Source organism: Perca fluviatilis, chromosome 12 (assembly GCF_010015445.1).
Source record: "Perca fluviatilis chromosome 12, GENO_Pfluv_1.0, whole genome shotgun sequence".
Classification (NCBI taxonomy): domain Eukaryota; kingdom Metazoa; phylum Chordata; class Actinopteri; order Perciformes; family Percidae; genus Perca; species Perca fluviatilis.
Window position 1 is genome coordinate 12,886,337 of NC_053123.1, and position 8,038 is coordinate 12,894,374.

Below are 8,038 nucleotides of genomic sequence, written 5' to 3' on the forward strand. Positions count from 1 at the left end.
TGAACAAAAATATGCTCACAAAAAACTAAACTGAAAAAGAAAATTTCCTGATTGAAGTGGTAACAATTACATAATGAGTTCTTAGGGATGTTGCCTTATCAGAACTGAATTCATGTAAAGCCAGCATCAGACGATCAGATTTTGTTGTGTTCTTTTATTTTGGAGGAGCAAATTATCCCACCCATTGTCACAGTTGTGTCCAAAGTAGTGCTGTATGAGACTTTGTGTCTCTGCCAACTTTTATTCAAAGAAAATTAATTCAATAAGAGGTAATTTGTGATAGAACAAGCACCCAGATTTACCCCTGCGAGTGACTGGGATCATTCCCTCCCAGTTATAATGTAATCACATCCAATTAGGGGAATGACAAAGCAGTCTTCAGCATTTCAACAGGAGGGGAAGTGTCCTCTTACTGCCTTTGTGTTCGTGGGGATAAGCTATTTCATCGTTCCCTGTTGTCCTGCCTGTTTTTTTCTTTTTACTGCCCCAAAAATTTTACTTTCCAATTTTCCACTGGCTGTCTGGCCAAATCATCAGTGAGCTCAGCAAGAGAGGAAATACTCAGCCATATTGACGATCCTTCTGCTGTAGAGGAACGCTGGGATTATGATCCAGAGAGGAGGAGAGGCAGCAAGGTCTGGGAGTGGGCATGGATCATAATAACACGGTGGAGCATTCTTTAGATTATATCATTATAATGGGGTGCAATTTTCAGAAAACAAATTATAAACATATATTGCCATGTCAAGGAATAATTTATCCTAAATGTCCCACAATTTAATCCTTCAAAGCAGTCAACAGCTATATCGAATTTCTTTTCTTCAGAATTTTTCTTTACTTTTTAAATATGCTTTTATATATGTTTGTTTGAAGTTTCTCATGGTAAATAATAAGATGCGGGAACCTCCTCACAGACATCTCATAAATGTTTAGTCCATCCTTCAAGGGTTTCCATGAAGGTCAAACTGGTTTCCCCTTTATTCCTGAAGGTTTCAGTACAGTACAAAGGAAACACAAAGATCTCAAAGAAAGGGGGGGAAAGAGAGAGCAAAGAGAGAGAGAGAATGCCAGTTATGGAAATTAATCATAATGGTCAATTTAAATAAATTGGTTACCTTCTTCAGGAAAACAAAGGCTCATTTGCATTGGAGCACATACATATAATTTAAATAATGACGAGAGAGAGCCACAGAACTATGACCAGTATATCTCATCCAAAGTAAGAGTGGGATATTGACTTCAAAAACAGCAGTATAGTGTTTGCGGAGGCTTTGATGAGCGCTTCACAAAAAGAGCCTTGAAAGCCTGAGATTCCTTTCAGGCGGAGAACTGGCGCACAGAGAAGGGAGACAGAGGCAGCCAGCATACACCGTCTGGTTCCAGCAACGAACACACACGCACACATACAACACACACACACGTGCAAATGGTCAGGAAAGCACAACAAAAGAGGAATGTGGATCATTCATGATACTACAATATTATTGAACAGCTGGACTGAAATATATCGACCAGAACACTCACACACACAGCATAGGCCTGGCAAGTCGTGTTATTGATGTCATTCATTGTTCTCCTCTCAGCACCACTACCCAGTGAACAACCCCGACCAATAGGGGTGCTGGTGGTGAGACTTTAGTGACCCCATCTGGCAGGGGATTGGTCAAAACTTAGAGCCAAGGAAAGAGGAGTATGAAAAGAGACAGACCACCCACCAGCAACAGCAGTTCCGATTGGATAATCCACCACTCGGTCCAATTGTTAGTCATCTTTCTCAGTCAAAGAAGTTGGCCTTTGTTGTTGAAGAGTGTCTCGGTAGTGTGTGGGCTTAAGCGTGCGGCAAGGAGGAAATTGAAAATTGCTGATCTCTGTCTGGCGAATAAAGAGCAGCAGCCCACAGCAGGCTGTCAGCTTGGTTATGCCACCCACTCTGACAGCTCTGCCTCTTCAATGGAGCACAGGAGTTTCACTGAGAATGAGTTTGAGGCCTTCGGCTGGATCTGATGTAAGATTTCTTCCTGCTTTGGTGCGTTGTCACATGGAAACGTGGATGCTTGTGAGGAAGTCCAACATGTACTGTATATGGTTGTTTACATTCATGTATATATGCAAATGTGTGCTTATGTAAATTGGTCCTCTGTAGTGGTTCTTTGGTTTGGATAGTGGCTCTATGAGAAAGCATTACTCACATAATTGTCTGACTTCTAAGATGAAATATGAACAACTGCAAAATGAACACAAATAACCAGTATCATGCTGAAAAAGTTAGTACTGCGTGTTTACCATATGCATACATTATTACATGTTTTCCATAGCTCATAAATCCCTATGTAGATTCCTTTTAGCACAGGGATCCCAAACCTGGGAATTAGGATCCCACAAATGGTCACAAGATAAACTTTCTGCAACACAAAATCATTTTCTATGAAATAACAGATTAACTCTACTTCAGGGCTCAAAAATATCCAAAAAAACAAAAAGCCCCTTTTGATTTATAGATTTTAAGGGGTCACAATCCATACATTGTTGCTAGGTGAACTAAAAAGATTATTTACTGCATCAAAAAGGCTTGTTCCCATACAATCCCACATAACTATTTATTCATGGAATACACAGCTAAACTTGTTTTAGTTAAGACTGCACTGCATGTCTGCGTAGTTATGTGTTGTATGTATGTTTAAGTGTTATAGTGTACATGCGTACGTACCCCATGTATGTGTATGTGAGGTTGAGTATGGACCATCCTGCCTGTGCAGTTAGCTGGCACTGCGACTGCTGTGGATCAGGAAAGGTTGTCTGAAGGTAGGGGAAGGATTAGAGCACTTCAAAGCAATGCTCACTTCTAAGCTGGCTGATGCAAAATCCGCTTTGTGCAAATGGACAGCCGGCACTCCAAAAAAAAATCCAAGCCCGGAGTCGAGGATGACTCGACTGTACTCTCAATACATTCAGATTACTTACAACAGACTCAATTTAAGCACTTATAGAGAGAATGAGTGAGTGTATGTACTCCAACTTCAAATATACAAAATCAATCAATGCTGATTTTGTGGGATAGAAGTTTTAAAAATCTGTTAATTTACAAGTATAATCTTTAAATGTCAAACTTGTACTTCCAGTGTTTGATTGTTGCTGAAATATTCATCATTTGCTAGCCTGTCTTGGGACACTGTACAGAAAGCAAGATAGTAAATATAGTGATTATGCAAAACAACACATTTCACATTAAATGCAATAAAAACAAATTTAACATTGTAAAATCCTACAATAAATACAGTTTCAAACAAACTGCATTATATTCATCAAATCAGACCAGATTATCAGTTATCATATAGTTATCAGTATTGCTGACTGAACACACACATAGAGAGAGATACGGAGAAATGGTCTGAGCTGTCTGTGCAGTGAAATTAAGACTGGGAGGTGGGAGGGTGATGGAATGGCTGTGGTCAAAGTACAGCGGCTAGCAGGGCTGATTCGGTAAGTCCTAAATCACCAGGAAACCCGACCATCGCTGTGATGGATGTGCGTGGCACGCCCCGGATCAGGAAACCTCCAATCCGTCTCTTAAGCAGAAATGTTTCAAAACAGACACACTGGGCTGGGTCATCCACTAACTCTCCACACAAATAACACACACAGATGCATGCATGCAAATATACATGAACAGAAAACCACACAGAGTGACGCACACATAGTAAAAAAGAGCCAGAAGTGAAGTCCAACAGATTTATGTGAGCAGAGGTGCTGTGGTCAGGTGAATATATTGGTTAGCTGGCAAGGTGGGTGGGTTCTGTAGCCTCAGTGGCCAAGACAGACCTTCTAATCATTCCAATAGGCCGGCTGATTTATGCTGATAAATTATATCTGGAAAGAAAAATCCACCCACATTAACAATTCTGCCCAACCAGAAGATATTCACAGTAAGTAAGTACATCTTCTTACAGGAAAGTGGGCTGTGAAAAAGTAGTTTTTATGTCAAAGAGAAATCACAGGCTCCCTCAAATTGGTGGGATTTTCATTTGAGTGAGAAGCAAAGCTGTCTCAGCTAACATTACCTCATTCATCTGTCACTTTATATCAAGTTTTTTGTGAACAAATATTAAATTAGAGGAAAATACGGTTAACAGTATACAGACATATGTGCAATTTCTAATAGAGAAAACATGAGTAGATAATTAATTGTAATAAAGTGATGAGTCGTAGAACATCTAAAAAGTAATTATTAAAAGTGCAATAGTTTTCAGATGCTTTTTGAAAATAATAAACCACAAAAACAACAAAAAGAAGAGCAAACTGATTAAAACTGGCCTTAATCTAGAACTGTGCTTTTTCTGTATTCTTTGTGGCAACATTTATTTGGCCATTTCCTTGCTACGTCCTTTGTTGCAACTCACTTGATGTGGTGAAAAGGAATGTGACTCTAAACATGTAGTCAGCTGTTACTGAATGTTAAAGATGAAACACAAACAAGCTGGATGTTGACCAGGCCCTCGCAAATCTGTGTTATTTCGTATGGAGTCAAAATGGAGGAACACTTGGCGTTGTCCATACTGGGTGCATGTTATGTTTATCCAAACAGATTAGATTTCTGCCAGAGGATCCGTGCCAGCTCCTCTCCTATTATTCCACACTGCTTTTTTTCAGCAACAATGAGTGGAAACTTCTTTGTGCAGTGAACTATCCCGCCCGGCTCAGGAAAGCTCCCATAATTAGTGTAAAGCCACAACAAAAAAGGTTCTTAAGTGCACCAGAAAATGATTTTTTAGATCTGTAAATCATCATTGTGAACCCTTAAGTGGTTCTCTATTGCACAGAACTATTGTATAGAACTATTTCGATGAATATAGGAAATTAAACGTTTCAAAACTAACAACCCCCCCCTTCATTTTAAAGAACCATTGACAAACTCTAACATCTGGTAGTTAGTGTGAAAACACTATGGTTAAATTACTTTTAAAAAGAAGAGGAATTTAGTTTAGTTTAGTATATTTGCACAAACCAATGCACATACATAGAATTTTAAAAACAAGCAATTTCAGTGCAGCAGAGGAGAGAATGCCTGACAGGCTTATTCAGCCTCCTCCCTTTATACAAAAGAGGAAAAAAATAAACAATTAAAACATGATCATTTCTCTACAAAAAAGGGAATTCCCGAATAGTGATTTTGCAAAAACAAAACCAAACCTTTTGAGCGATATGTCAGACATGTAGCATGTGCTGAGTAGAACCACAGTGGACTGAGCAGGGCAGAACCCAACAGCTGACCGAATAGAGAGAAATTATGTCGGCACTACGGACTTATCACTCGACAATAACATCACATAGTTGGAAGATGACCACATCATCTTTCAATTAGTAGCGATAGATTTTACAATGGATGGTTATGTTGCCCTAATCTGTGTTTAGCCCTGATGACTGATTTGAATGAGAATGAACATGTGTGTATGCAAGAGTTTGGCATTAATTGAGTTAGAAACAGTCTTGTTAAAGTTTAATTATACCTTAAACAACATTTACCAAAAGAGGACCTCATAATCAGGGATGTTATATAGTACGGTAAACAATTTAAACCCATTTATTTTCTCCACAATTTATTGGCTGGAATATTTTTAAATCTTTATTCATTCACTTTTATTTTCACTGTAAATATAATTGATTTCAGGTTGCCTTGGTGGTTGTTTGCCTGTGATGATCACCAATACCTACTTTTTAATTCCTCTCTAAACTTCTGTAGTTCGTAGGTGTAAGTTTGTTTCCCTGCTGTTTTTCTAAAAGTGCATGTCTGGTTGGTGAGCCTGTTGGTCCCACCAGTCTGAACTGTCTGAGACAGCTGGCCACTCTGAAGCAATCTGAGAGATCACTGGGCGTGTCGTCCTATTTCTCTTCATGTCAGGCCGCAGAATGAAGAAATCCATGGGATTAGTGCATGGTTTGTATTCGCTGACAGACTGGTGACAGGCCAGATCGAGAGGCAGTTTCACATTCAGTGTACCACGCCCGGCAGACATGTGCACTATATTTGGTCTTTTAAAGCATTAACAACTGCATATTCAAGGAATATACTTTAAAACGTACTGGTTTTTCTTGCCCAAAATGATTGGAAACCCCATAATTCTCAGTTATTATGAGTTTTTCATGAGCAGATGGCTAAAGAGCTATGACAGCATTGTTCGAGCTGGGGACTAAGTTAATGCAGTTATGAGTAGCCAATCCTACATCACAAAACTGTCAAACCAGTATTGGATAGTTTGATGGTGAAAATGTAGACAGGAGAATGGTGTATGACATGCAACAAAGGTCCCCTGCTGAAATCAAACGGAGGACATTGTGGTCATATGGTAGCCATGTTGACCACAAGGACAGCAGGATGCCCCTAAAATGAAAAGAACAAAACAAGACTCTCTAACTCTAGGTTCACAGGGAGATTGATCTGCCTTAAGGCCCTGCTTGGAACTTTGCTTTCTATTTTTTATCACTGTATACATCTCTGTATGATCTATAACTTTACAATAATTAGGGCTGAAAATGTGTGCATATACAGTATGTACTGGAATATGTACATACACTGCACACATATGATACATTATCCAATTGGTGTGTTTTGCTCATTCTAAATATCCTTAGCGGAGTAGGGAACCACTTAAAACGCATTTTTGAGATTCCACATGTCCAGTTGATGACAACATATCAAAGCATAATCACACTAAATGTGATTTTAAATGGTTGCAGATGTCACTTTGTATGATATTGACCCGCGGTGCCGCTCGGGGCTCTGTGTCTCGGCCAGCAGGTAGGCAGCACCAACCTTTCCCCGAGTGTGCATGGCTGCATTGATTAGGTGTGACTACTCAGGTCAGGGGCCAATTTGAGGTCGCCAGAGGGTCAAGCGTGTTGTCCAATATAACAGCGGGACCTCCAGACTGGATCCGGCCAGTATCCTGGCAACAGGCACCGCACCCCCACCCCGAACCCTGAGAGCACCCGTCCGGTGGTGATTGAGACTGCAGGGCTCCATTCTCTTTTCATCAGCTTCAATTCATGCGTTCCTACACTCGGCCTAGATGAATTACCCTGAACAATAGAAACAAGGGGTCAGTAAAGCGTTCGCAATTGTCAGAATGGAGAGCAATTAAACAGAATGTTCAGATCGCACTGCTATTGGGTGAAAACAATGTTAATGCCAAATCATCTGTGACCATGCCGTGCAGATATGGAAAGTTTGTTCCTTTCTTTTTGCATGAATAACTGTTTCAATAAGAATGTAAAACTGTGCGTACATACAGTATACTGCCTGTTTTTATACCACAAATAAATGTATATTTATATACCCTCATATTTTCTTCACAACAAGGAAATATTAGCATGACCTAATAACTAGGTCGACCTTGGATGTGTTGGTTTGTGCGTGTCTACTCTGTAATTTATGACTCAAATGTCACTGAACTTAATGCAACCTTATTGCATCACAGGCCAGTACACTCACAGACTAAGAGAATCCAATGCAGCACCATCCAAATGTCCCACTGATATGTTTTCGAGCTATTCAAATAAGTCATTATATTAGAATAACATATGCCTTGGTATCTAATAATGTCAAGTACATTACAAAGTGATTTTCAATGAAGAGGAGTCAGCGATTCCAGGATTACACGCTTAGTTGAATTCAATAAGGCGGTGTATAGTGTAATAGGAAACCACAGAAAAATCAGTACTTACCACATCATCTGATAAAAATGTATGCTTGCTGCTCTGCAGGACTCTGTTGAATCTATTAAAACACTTTGTCCTCCTGCTAATTTCAAAATAATATGCTGATTACAAAAGAGCAATAACAGACAAACGGTGGTAAATCATCTTGCACCAATCAAATAGTTATTAAAAACACCATGAACTACGGATCATTAGCATTGTGTGTCTACGGACAAAAAAATATGAGAAACAGACTGAGGAGCAAAGGCATTTGTTTCAATGATCTTTCCATACAGAATGTTGTTAAAGTCAGAGGGAGAGAAATATAGGGCTTCAAGGGGAACTT

General features: G+C 39.5%; 1 long non-coding RNA gene across 1 annotated transcript; it reads right to left on the reverse strand.

Annotated features, from left to right (window-relative positions):
* Window positions 1–752: 752 nt before the first annotated feature.
* Window positions 753–2,811, reverse strand: LOC120569379. The gene is made up of 2 exons (XR_005640874.1): window positions 1,525–2,811; window positions 753–1,373 (listed from the first exon to the last, which is right to left on the reverse strand). It is a non-coding gene; the product is annotated as an uncharacterized LOC120569379 (long non-coding RNA).
* Window positions 2,812–8,038: the final 5,227 nt, after the last annotated feature.